This window comes from Cynocephalus volans, chromosome 9, assembly GCF_027409185.1.
Source record: "Cynocephalus volans isolate mCynVol1 chromosome 9, mCynVol1.pri, whole genome shotgun sequence".
Taxonomy (NCBI): Eukaryota; Metazoa; Chordata; class Mammalia; order Dermoptera; family Cynocephalidae; genus Cynocephalus; species Cynocephalus volans.
Window position 1 is genome coordinate 103,670,068 of NC_084468.1, and position 14,120 is coordinate 103,684,187.

A 14,120-nucleotide genomic window follows, 5' to 3' on the forward strand; every position below is an offset into this window, starting at 1 on the left:
CATCCTAAGAAACCAACAAACATAGAAGACAAACAGTAAATCAGAAAGAAAGGAACAAATGTTATTTAAAACAACCAAACAAAAATCAGTAAAATGCCAGGAGTAAACCAACACCTTTCAATTATAACTCAATGTAAAAGGACTGAATTCCCCACTAAAAAGACACAGACTGACAGATTGGATTAAAAAGATGGACCCAACAATATGCTGCCTTCAAGAGACTCACCTCACCTGTAAAGACACACATAGATTAAGAGTGAAAGGATGGGGTCGGCCCCATGGCGCACTCGGGAGAGTGCGGCACTTGGGTGCGCAGCAGCGCTCCCGCTGCGGGTTCAGATCCTATATAGGGATGGCCAGTGCGCTCACTGGCTGAGCGCAGTGCGGACGACACCAAGCCAAGGGTTGCAATCCCCTTACCGGTCACAAAAAAGACAAAAAAAAAAAAAAAAGAGTGAAAGGATGGAAAAAGATATACCATGCAAACAGAAATGAAAAACAAGCTGGAGTAGCTATTCTTATATCAGATAAAATAGACTTCAAACCAAAAAACCATAAAAAAAGGTAAAGAAGGCAACTATATACTGACAAAAGGATCTACCCAAAAAGAAGACATAACAACCATAAATATATATGCACCAAATGTCAGAGCAGCCAGATTTATAAATCAAACACTAATGGACCTAAAGAAAGAGACAGAAACTAACACCATAATACTAGGGGACCTGACCACCCCACTCTCAACATTGGACAGATCATCTAGGCAAAAAATCAACAGAGAAACACATGATCTAAATAACACTTTAGATCAACTGGACTTGGCAGATATCTATAGAACATTTCATCCAACAACCTCAGAGCATTCATTCTTCTCATCAGCACATGGAACATTCTCCAGTATAGACCACATGTTAGGTCACAAATCAAGTCCCAACAAATTCAAAAAAATTAGAATTATTCCATGTACTTTTTCATACCAAAATGGATTAAAACTAGAAATCAATAATAAGCAAAACTCTGGAAATTATACAAATACATGGAAATTAAACTACATTCTACTTAATGACATATGGGTCCAAGAAGAAATTAAAGAGGAAATCAAAAAATTTATTGAAACTAATGAAAACGATGACACATCATACCAAAACCTGTGGGATATTGCAAATGCAGTACTAAGAGGGAAATTTATCGCATTAAATGCTCACATCAGAAGAATGGAAAGATGGCAAGTAAGCAACCTAACACTTCCCCTTAAAGGATTAGGAAAACAAAAACAATCCAAACCCAAAGTTAGTAGACAGAAAGAAATAATTAAGATCAGAGCAGAACTAAATGAAATAGAACCCCCCAAAAAGATACAGAAGATCAATGAAATAAAAAGTTGTTTTTTTGAAAAGATAATAAAATTGACAAACCATTTGCAAGGCTAAATAAAAAGGAAGAAAGAAGACACAAATAACAAAAATGAGAAATGAAAAAGGTGATATTACAACCGATATCTCAGAAATACAAAGAATCATTAGAGACTACTATAAACAGCTATACACCAACAAATTTGAAAATCTAGAGGAAATGGATAAATTTTTGGACACACACAAACTACCAAGACTGAGCCAAGAAGACAGTAAATCTGAACAGATCAATAACAATCAAAGAGATTGAAGCTGTTATCAGCAGTCTCCCAACAAAGAAAAGCCCAGGACCAGATGGCTTCACTGCAAAATTCTACCAAACCTTTAAAAAAGAATTAATATCAATTTTCTACAATCTATTCCAAAGAACTGAAACAGATGTCATTCTCCCAAACTCATTCTATAAGGCAAACATCACCCTGATACCAAAACCAGACAAATATATAACAAAAAAAGAAAACTACAGGCTAATAGCTTTGATGGATATAGATGCAAAAATCCTCAATAAAATACCAGCTAATAGAATACAGTGACACATACATAAAATTATACACCATGTTCAAGTGGCATTCACCCCAGAGATGCAAGATTGGTTCAACATATGCAAATCAACAAACGTGATACACCACATCAATAAAATCAAAGACCAAAACAATATGTCATCTCTACGGATGCTGAAAAAGCATTTGACAAAATTCAACATTCATTCATGGTAAAAACTCTCTATAAATTGGGTATAGAAGGAAAGTATCTCAACACAATTAAAGTCATATATGACAAACTCACTGTCAATATCATCCTGAATGGAGAAAAATTGAAAGCTTTTCCCTTACAAACAGGAACAAGACAAGAATGTCTTTCCATTCCCATTCAACATAGTGTTAGAAGTACCAGCCAGAGCAATCAGGGAAGAGAAGGAAATAAAGGGCATCCAGTTTGGAAAAGATGAAATCAAACTGTCCCTGTTTTCAGATGATACATTCCTATATATAGAACAGCCTAAAGCCTCTACAAAAAAATTCTTAGAGTTGATAAATGATTTCAGCAGTTGTGGGATACAAAATCAACACGCAAAAATCAGTAGCATTTCTATACTCCAACAATGAACTAGCAGAAAAAGAAATCAAGCAAGCTAGCCCATTTACAATAGTCACCAAAAAAAAAAAAAAAATACCTAGGAATAAATTTAACCAAGGATGTGAAAAATCTCTACGATGAATATTACAAACCACTGTTGAGAGAAATTAAAGAGGACACAAGAAGATGGAAAGATATCCCATGCTCTTGGATTGGAAGAATTAACATTGTGAAAATGTCCATACTACCGAAAATGATATACAGATTCAACACAATCCTCATCAAAATTCCAATGACATTTTTCTCAGAATTGGAAAAAACAATCCTATCATTCATATGGCATAACAAAAGACCAAGAATAGCCAAAGCAATTCTGAGCAAAAAATAAATAAAGCCAGAGGCATAACACTACCTGACTTTAAGCTATACTACAAAGCTACAGTAACCAAAACAGCATGGTACCGGCATAAAAACAGACACACAGACCAATGGAACAGAATAGAGAATCCAGAAATCAACCCATGAACCTACAGCCATCTGAACTTTGACAAAGGCACCAAGACTACTCACCAGGGAGGAGACTGCCTCTTCAGTAAATGGTGCTGGGAAAATTGGACGTTCATATGTAGGAGAATGAAACTAGACCTGTACATCTCACCATACACCAAAATCAACTCAAAATGGATTAAAAACTTAAATACACATCCTGAAACAATAAAACTACATAAAGAAAACATAGGGGAAACACTCCAGGAAGTAGGATTGGGTACAGACTTTATGAATACAACTCCAAAATCACAGGCAACCAAAGGAAAAATAAACAAATGGGATTATATCAAATTAAAAAACTTCTGCACAGCAAAAGAAACAATTAAAAGAGTGAAAAGACAACTGAGTGGGAGAAAATATTTACAAAATATACATCTGACAAAGGATATCCAGAATATATAAGAAACTCAAACATCTCAACAGCAAAATAACAAGTTACCCAATTAAAAAATGGGCAAAAAGCTGAATAGGCATTTCTCAAAGGAAGATATACGAACAGTCAACAGACACATGAAAAAAATGCTCAACATCACTCAGCATTCAGGAAATTCAAATCAAAACCACTTTGAGATACCATCTCACTCCAGTTAGGATGGCTAATATCCAAAAGATTGAGAATGATAAATGCTGACAAGGATGCAGAGAAAAAGGAACCCTGCTACACTGTCAGTGGGACTGCAAAATGGTGCGGCCTTTATGGAAAATGGTATGGAGGTTCCTCAAATTATTACAGATAGATCTACCATATGACCCAGCTATTCCACTGCTGGTTGTATACCCAGAGGAATGGAAATCATCATGTTGAAGGGTTACCTGTACTCCCATGTCTATTGCAGAGCTATTTACAATAGCCAAAAGTTGGAACCAGCCTAAATGCCCATCATTGGATGAGTGGATAAGGAAAATGTGATATATCTACACAATGGAATACCACTCTGCTAGAAAAAAAAATGAAAAACTACCATTCGCAGGAACATGGATGGACTTAGAGAAAATTACATTAAGTGAAATAAGCCAGGCAGAGAAAGAGAAATACCACATGTTCTCAATTATTTGTGGGAGCTAATAAAAATAAATTAATTAATACACAAACAAATAAATAGGGGGAAGAAGACACAACAATCACAACAATTCCTTGAACTTGTTAAGACAAGTGAACAGATATGATGTTGATGAGGGGAGAAGTGGAAGAGGGAGGGAGGAAAAGGAGGAATTGGTAAAGAGACACAAAACTCAACTACATTGTATATTGATAAAAATTTTATTAAAAAGGAATATCACATTGTACCCCATAAATACATACAATTATCATGCAATAAAGAAAAAAATAAGTTTAAATTTTTTAAAAGTATAAATTTTTATAAATCATTTAATTTGATTAACAAAGACGTATAGGGGGGCCCCTCCTGCTGCTTGACTCACGGGCACACTGCAGAGAGAAGCTGTTGCTCCCAGCTGTTTTCAGGAATAAAAAACCAACCAACCAACCAACCAACCAACCAACCAACCAACCAACCAACCAACCAACCTGTCCTGAGCTTTTTGCTGCAAAAGGTCATTGTGCTATGAGCCTTTATGAGACACAAATGGAGTTGCTGGGGTAATAGCTCCCTGTAAGTAACCAAACAGGGACATGAAGAACTGATATTTCAAATGACCACCATGTTGCAAAAGTGTCCTGGAAAGCTTTAAGAGAATGTCATTTGGGCTCTCGGCGGCTACTGCAGAGGGCAAAAATCCCTCTGAGTCACTGAAGAGGAGGAGGCTCCGTCCCCGTGCGCTATCCACCACCCTGCTGGACACGGGCGAGGGAGTGAGAGCGTCGCTGCTGTAGCCTCCAGAGAAGACAAGGGCATCGCCGTCTCAGCCACCGCCCCCGCCGCCGCCATTTTCGCCTGCAGCCGTTCGCTGAGAGGCCAGCGGCACCAGAGGTAGCGGCAGCAGCGGCAGGAGTGGGGGAAGGGGCAGCAGCGGAGCCGGCAGCAGCAGAGCCGGCAGCAACGGAGCCAGTAACAGCGGAGCCGGCGGCAGCGGGGGAAGCAGCAGCAGCAGGAGCGACACCCTGCGGTACCGCCCCGTCACCCAGCAGCACGGTAGAGTCCAAGCTGACCAGAGAGGTGGCTCTCCGGAGAGGCCCAAGACCCGAGGCAACCACACATGCAAGGCACTAGTGGCCAACTTAGTAGTCACTGAGGTAGCCATACCAAATTGGGAATCACAGCAACATCTTAGTCAATCAATAGTGTCAAACCTGTGGACTGTGAAAACCCCTGCCACGATGAATAAACATCACAGAAAAGATACCAGAAATACGAAAAATCAAGAAAGTACACCACCCAAGGATAATAAATCTCAAGCTCTAGATCCCATAGAACAAGAAGCCCTTGAAATGACTGAGAAGGAATTTCGAGTGATAATACTAAGGAAACTGAATAAGATACAAGACAACTCAGCTAGACATCATGATGAAACGAGGAAAAGTATACAGGACCTGAAAGAGGAAATGTACAAGGAAATCAATGTCCTGAAAAAAAATGTAGCAGAACTTGCCGAACTGAAGAAGTTATTCACCGAAACAAAAAACACAATGGAGAGTTTAACCAGCAGACTTGCAGAAGTTGAAGAGAGAGCCTCTGAACTTGAAGATGGGCTGTTTGAAATAACAAAGCAGACCAAAAAAAAGAAAAAAGAATCAAAGGCATTGAAGAAAATCTGAGAGACATATCAGACAACCTTAAGCGCTCAAATATCCGAGTCATGGGTATTCCAGAAGGGGAGGAAAATGGAGATTCCATTGAAAACATATTCAACAAAATAGTGGCAGAAAACTTCCCAGGTATAGGAAAAATCACAGATCTTCAGATCCAGGAAGCTCAACGATCTCCAAATGTATTCAACCCAAAAAGGCCTTCTCCAAGACATGTTATAGTCAAATTGGCAAAACTCAGAGACAAAGAGAGAATCTTAAAAGCTGCAAGAGAGAAGCATCAAATCACCTATAAGGGAGCCCCAATCAGGCTAACATCAGACTTCTCATCACAAACCCTAAAAGCTAGAAAGGAATGGGATGATATATTAAAAAAACTAAAAGACAAAGATTGCCAGCCAAGAATACTCTACCCTGCAAGGCTATCCTTCCGAAATGAAGGGCAAATAGTATATTTCTCAGACAAACAAAAACTGTGGAAGTTCAATCAATAATATTCTAGGTATAAATCAACACTTTTCAATAACAACTCTTAATGTAAAAGGCTTAAATTCCCCAATCAAAAGACACAGACTGGCTGACTGGATTAAAAAGGAGGACCCAACTATATGCTGCCTTCAAGAGACCTACTTCACCCATAAATACTCACATAGACTAAGAGTGAAAGGATGGAAAAAGATTTACCATGCAAACAGAAAAGAAAAACGAGCTGGAGTAGCTACTCTTATATTTGACAAAATAGACTTTAAACTAAAAACCATAAAAAGAGACAATGAGGGACACTACTTAATGATAAAAGGACTGATCCATCAAGAAGACATAACAATCATAAATATGTACGCACCCAATGTTGGAGCAGCCAGATTTATAAAACAAACTCTATTAGACCTAAAGAAGGAAATAGACACTAATACCATAATAGCAGGGGACCTGAACACCCCACTGTCAATATTGGACAGATCATCTAGGCAAAGAATCAGTAGAGAAGCACAAGATCTAAACAAGACTCTAGACCAATTGGACTTGGCAGATATCTACAGAACATTCCATCCAACAACCTCAGAATATTCCTTCTTCTCATCAGCACATGGATCATTCTCCAAGATAAATCACATATTAGGTCACAAATCAAGTCTCAACAAATTCAAAAAAATTGGAATTATTATATTATATACGCCAACAAGTTTGCAAATCTGGAGGAAATGGATAAATTTCTGGACACATACAAGCTCCCAAAACTGAACCATGAAGACGTAGAGAATCTGAACAGACCAATAACAATAAAGGAGATTGAAGCTGTTATCAAAAAGCTCCCAACAAAGAAAAGCCCAGGCCCAGATGGATTCACAGCAGAATTTTACCAAACATTCAAAGAGGAATTGACACTGATTCTTTACAAACTATTCCAAAAGACTGAAACAGACGCAAATCTCCCAAACTCATTCTATGAAGCAAACATCATCCTGATACCAAAACCAGGTAAAGATATAACCAAAAAAGAAAACTACAGGTGATATCCTTGATGAATATAGATGCAAAAATCCTCACTAAAATACTAGCAAACAGAATACAGCAACACATACGTAAAATTATTCACCACGATCAAGTGGGATTCATCCCAGGGATGCAAGGTTGGTTCAACATATGTAAATCAATAAATGTTATACACCATATTAATAAACTAAAACACAAGGACCATAGGATCATCTCTATAGATGCTGCAAAAGCATTTGATAAATTTCAACACTCTTTCATTACAAAGACCCTCTATAAGTTAGGTATAGAGGGAAAGTATCTCAACATAATCAAAGCCATATATGATAAACCCACTGCCAATATCATCCTGAATGGGGAAAAGCTGAAAGCTTTTCCTTTAAGAACAGGAACTAGACAAGGATGCCCACTCTCACCACTCCTATTCAACATAGTGTTGGAAGTACTAGCCAGAGCAATCAGAAAAGAGAAGGAAATAAAGGGCATCCAGATTGGAAAAGATGAAGTCAAACTGTCCCTGTTTGCAGATGACATGATCCTATATATTGAACAGCCTAAAGTCTCTACAAAAAAACTCTTGGAATTGATAAATGATTTCAGCACAGTAGCAGGATACAAAATCAACACACAAAAATCAGTAGCATTTCTGTTCTCCAATAGTGAACATGCAGAAAGAGAAATCAAGAAAGCCTGCCCATTTACAATAGCCACCAAAACAATAAAATACTTAGGAATTGAGTTAGCCAATGATGTGAAAAATCTCTATAATGAGAACTACAAACCACTGCTGAGAGAAATTAGAGAGGATACAAGAAGATAGAAAGATATCCCATGCTCTTGGATTGGAAGAATCAATATAGTGAAAATGTCCATTCTACCCAAAGTGATATACAAATTCAATGCAATCCCCATCAAAATTCCAATGACATTTTTCTCAGAAATGGAAAGAACTATCCAGACATTTATATGGAATAACAAAAGACCATGCATAGCCAAAGCAATGCTGAGCAAAAAAGAAAATAAAGCTAGAGGCATAACACTACCTGACTTTAAACTATACTACAAAGCTATAATAACCAAAACAGCATGGTACTGGCATAAAAGCAGACACACTGACCAATGGAATAGAGAATTCAGAAATCAACCCACACACCTACAGCCATCTGGTCTTTGACAAAGGCACCAATCCTATACACTGGGGAAGAGACTGCCTCTTTAGCAAATGGTGCTGGGATAACTGGATATCAATATGCAGGAGAATGAAACTAGACCATACCTTTCACCATACACTAAAGTCAACTCAAAATGGATTAAAGAATTAAATATATACCCTGAAACAATAAAACTTCTTAAAGAAAACATAGGAGAGACACTTCAGGAAATAGGACTGGGCACAGACTTCATGAATACAACCCCAAAAGCACAGGCAACCAAAGGAAAAATAAACAAATGGGATTATATCAAACTAAAGAGCTTCTGCACAGCAAAAGAAACAATTAACACAGTTAAAAGACAGCCAACAGAGTGGGAGAAAATATTTGCAAAATATACATCTGACAAAGGATTAATATCCAGAATATACAAGGAACTCAAACAACTTTACAAGAAAAAAACAAGCAACCCAATTAAAAAATGGGCAAAAGAGCTAAGTAGGCATTTCTCTAAGGAAGATATACAAATGGCCAACAGACATATGAAAAAATGCTCAACATCACTCAGCATCTGGGAAATGCAAATCAAAACTACACTGAGATACCATCTCACCCCAGTTAGGATGGCTAAAATCCAAAAGACTCTGAACGATAAATGCTGGCAAGGTTGCGGAGAAAAGGGAACTCTCATACATTGTTGGTGGGACTGCAAAATGGTGCAGCCTCTATGGAAAATGGTATGGAGGTTCCTCAAACAATTGCAAATAGATTAGGAAAACAGAAAAAAAAAAAAAAAAAAAAAACAATGATGCATATATCCCCAATTATACAAAGACTCCCAACTCTATGTCCTTCTAAATAACAAGAAATAAATTCAAACTTTAAACAATAAAGAATTCCTAATAAGAAATTAAAATTAGCAAAATAACTTTTAAATGTAAGTCAAAAAAACCCTACCCTTTAAATAATGTTTTCTATTCACCAGACAATTACTATATATTCTCTTAACAATAATACCAAAAGGAAGATACAGCTAGTTTCCTTCTACAAATTAGGAAACAGGATTGGGAGAGATAGATAACTTTCCCAAGATCACACAAGTAGCAAAGCCAAGGATTTCAGCCCAGATTTATCCTAGACCTAATATAATTTTTCTCCCTTACAACACAAAACCAACTAAGAGTGTGGGCTCTGAGACAGTCAGACTACATTCAAATCCCATTTCTAACATTAGGTTAATTACATGCTTTCTCTGTGCCTCAATCTACTCATCTGTAAAATGGAGGTGATAATTATATATTCCTCATACAACTGTTGTCAGTTAATTAATGAGCACATAAGTACTCAATAAACATTAACTATAACCATTTTATTACCTCCCTGAGGTACAACAAGTAAACGTTATTTTTAGAACCCCTTTTGTGTACACTCATTTTATATAATTTTCTTTCTTAGTCTTTCTGTCAGTTCTGTCCAGTGTGCTAAAGAAAGAATATTCAAAAATTATTACTGCTTTTATCAAATTTAAGTCCTCAATTTCAGGAATTTCTTTCAGGACCCTTCTGATTTCTAAGAGACCCTGTCCATTTATATAAATGATCATACAGAAAAAAGGATTTTAAACTAGAAAAATACAAAAGTCATTTGTCTAGTTCTAAACATAGTTGGTATTCAGTAATTTTACTCAGACAGAATTACGAAATAACTATTAAAACATCTTATATATCAAATTGGAATATTCTTATGCAGCATTTGAAGTCTTTTATTTTACTTCTTAAAAAAGAATGCTAAGATTTTTCTAGATTCAGCTCAAGCTAAAATTTTTCAGAGAGCATTATACAAGTCCTGTAAATTTTTGGAGGGATTAAATATAAAGTACCTGATATCACAGGAAGAATATAAACCACTAATACTGAGACTCAAGACAATGAAGATCCATTCCAATTATAAATATTGGTTAATAAAAATCATCTCCACAGTTTGCCATAAAATTTTCACTGTGAAATGATCTCCATTATAAAATTTGAAATATATTCCCATGGGGAAAGAAAAATCTCAATTTCAGGGACAAAGACAGAGATAAGATGTGCCTAGCCAAAAAAATATTTGTCAAAAATGACAAAGCAAAAATGCTTTAATATACTATCCTGAAATTCATTTTTCCTTTTGAAGTGTATGTATAATTTCCCAGAATTCTTTTTAACTTTTATCATCCCATATTCCTCATTCAACAAACATTTAATTGAACATAAACAATATACAAAGTACTACTAGAGTTAAGATGAATATCACTACATCCTTGACCTCTAGTAGACTGAGCAGAAATATTTCATTTCTCCAAAAGAATCATTGTCTACTTTGATATACTTCACGTTAACAATGTATTAACTTAAACACTTCAAACAGGAAATGAGTTAAATCTTTACTTGATTAATTTGGTATGGTAAAAACCTATACATTAAGTTTGCATATAAACTTAATTAAGAAATTAATTATTTTTGAAATCTGGAGAAATTCATTCCTTTCTAGGAGAAGCTAAGGTTTTCAATAGTCACTATAGATATTTAGGATATAAAACTGGTGTCCAGAGGGTAGGTTGGTAGAGTCATTAAATATACTGATATTTTCATGTTGTCCACATATACATTAATTCATTGATGCATAATATTTAATTCAAAACTTTCGAGAGATTTAAATGTATATACCTAAATAATAGGACAACAGAGCCATCTAGTGGCCTCATAAAAATTGATACTTCATATAATTTTGTTTTCATTCCATCAAGTTTTACATAAACATAAGATTATCTTCCCACTAATACAAATTTTTATAATCCTTACAGATGGTAGGTCAAAAGAATTTTGGAGCTGGGGTATTAAAAGTAAATATTTGACATCATGAAACATCTATATGTATATTATGGGAAGAAAAAAGTAAAGAACAAGAAAAACAATAGAATTTTAGCAAGTGATCATTAAATTTTCAAATTATTTTGATATATCTGGTATGAAAGCATTAGATATTTTACAAATAAGTCACCTGGGAAGGAAAGAAAGAAAAAGCCAAGCTTTTGAGATGTTAAATATTTAATGAAATACACGTGCAGCATCTCACCAACATGCAAGTTTCTACCACCAAGTCAGGCATTCACTCTTAAAGTGATGGAAGGCAGTTTGAGATCATAGAACACTTGGGCAATTCCACAGTTTTTCAGGCTAAACCGTAAAAGGCTTAGCATGTTTCTTCTAAACCTCCCAATAAATGTACACTTTATAGATGTTTCATGACATCAAACATTTACTCCAGAACCCCAGCTCCAAAATTCCTTTGACCCACCATAAACTCAAAATTCATTGATCTTACTTTCCACATTTTCAATGTCCCTTATTCTCATGTCTTATCATTCCTCCCCGTCTAGCTTAAATTCCATGGCAAATCAATATAACCACGCCCTTGCATGCATTTCCTTTCCCTTCTGTCCCTTTGCTTGCTCTCTTGCCAAACCCCATCCTTAGTTAATTCCAAATCTCTGTCAGCTCCCCACCTACAACTATGCTACTGAGCTTGATGTGGAGAAAATAAACAATTATGCTAAAGATTTGAATTTAAATTCATTACAAGAACTCAAGAGAGCCCCTAATGTGAGCCAGGAATCCTACTACATTTCCAAGTCTATTGACATTATCTCCTAATTATATGTTTTCCTCTCTCCTCAAATTTCCAACACTCTCTCCACCATCCTCACTCTTAGTTGATGGCCTGGCTTTTATTATCCTGAAAAAAATATATACAAAAAATAAAATTAGTAGATGAGAACATTCAAAAGTTCAAACTACCACATTCACTCACCTACCAGCATCTGTACCTATATCCTCCTGTTTCCACAGATGAACTACCTAAACTACTACCTTAGGATAACCTTTACGTCTGTACACTAAATCACACCTCATTACTCAAGCAATTCACCACCTCTCTCCTGCATCATCAATTTTTCCATTTCTACTGGATCTTTCCCATCAGAATGCAAACATGCTTTAAGTTCTCCCATTCGTCATACTTACCTGGCAGGGGAGATATCATGATCACGAAGTTCTCCCATTCGTAAAATATAACCCACTCTTGATCCCACATTCCTTTCCAGACACTGCTTCATTTCTCTCACCCCTTACAAGAGCAAAAGATTTGAGGAAATCCTCAAGAGCTGGCTAAATCCACAGTCTCCAATTCTTCTCCTTCCATTCTCTCTGAAACTGTTCTTAACAAGGTCCCAAAGATCCTCCATATTGTAAAATTCAATGGTCATTTCTCAACTCCCATCTTACTTATACCATAAATAATTGAGCACTCCCTCTTATCTGAAAAATTTTCTAGACTTTCAGGATACCATTCTCCACTGGTTTTCTTCTTATCTCACTTCTCAATCTCCTTTACAGGTTCCTACTATTTTTTTCTGGCAAATTAATGTCCCAGGATTCAGGTTTTTTAATCTTATTTTCTATCCTTCCTCCCTTGGTATTAGCGTCCAATCTCATGGCTTTACACACCATCTATAATTTGACAACTCCCATATTTGTTTCTTCAGCCCAGACCTCTCCCCAAAATTTCATACTCATATTTTGAACTCCCTTCTCATTCTGCTTAGATGTCTAAAGGGCAACTCAAACATAACATGTATGAAACTATGCTCCTGAGTACTCCTCCCCCCAAACCTGATCCTCCTGCAGTCCACATCTCAGCAAATAAATTTTTTTTAAAAACTTAGAGTCATTTTTCTCATATTTTATATTCCTTTCTCTTGCATCCTATATCCAATCTGCCAGCAAATACTCTCAGCTCTACCATAAAAATATATCAAAAATTGATACATTTATTTCCTCCACTGCTACCACTAAGCCAACACCATTTGATATTGATTGGATTGCATCTTCAAATTTTATGTATTAGAAGCTTCATCTACTGTGACTGTTAAGACAGTGGGAAATCCTATTATGGCAACTGAAAGGTGAGGCCTTGAAGAGGTGATTAAATTCTGAGGACCATGCCCTAATGAATGGATTAATAATGGTGGTCATGGGTGTGGTTCTGAGGGCTTTAAAAGGAGAGCATGTGAGAGTCTCTATCTGTTCTGCCATTCTTCCATGTGAGATCCCTGCATTACTGTCACCATGAAAGCCTTCACCAGATATGTACCCTGGACTTTGGACTTCCCAGCCTCCGAAACTGTAAGCAATATAAATTTTGTTTTCTTACAAAGTACCCAGTTCCAAATATTTTATTATAAGCAACAGAAACAGACTAATACACCATTCTCTAACCTAACTGGTTTCCCTGCTCCAACCCCATTCCTAAACAGAATTCTGAGAGAAAACATGTAAATCCTAAGTTAGATCATGTAACTTCTCTACTCAAAACTCTCCATTACCTATAAAATTTACTTCAAAAAAACTAAAACTCTACACTGATTTATAAGGCCATACGTAGCCTGCCATAACCTTTCCAACTTCACTTCCTACTTGCTTACCCTACTCCAGTCAAACTAATCTCATTTTCGTTTCTTGAACATTCTGTTATGAGTTATCTATTGCTGCATAACAAATTATTCCAAAATTTGGGGACTTAAAACAGTATTTATTATATCACATACTTTCTGTAGGTCAGGAATACAGGTGTGGCCTCGCTGGATCCTCTTCAGTGTTTCTCACAGGCTGCAACCAACAGCTGGGGCTGTAG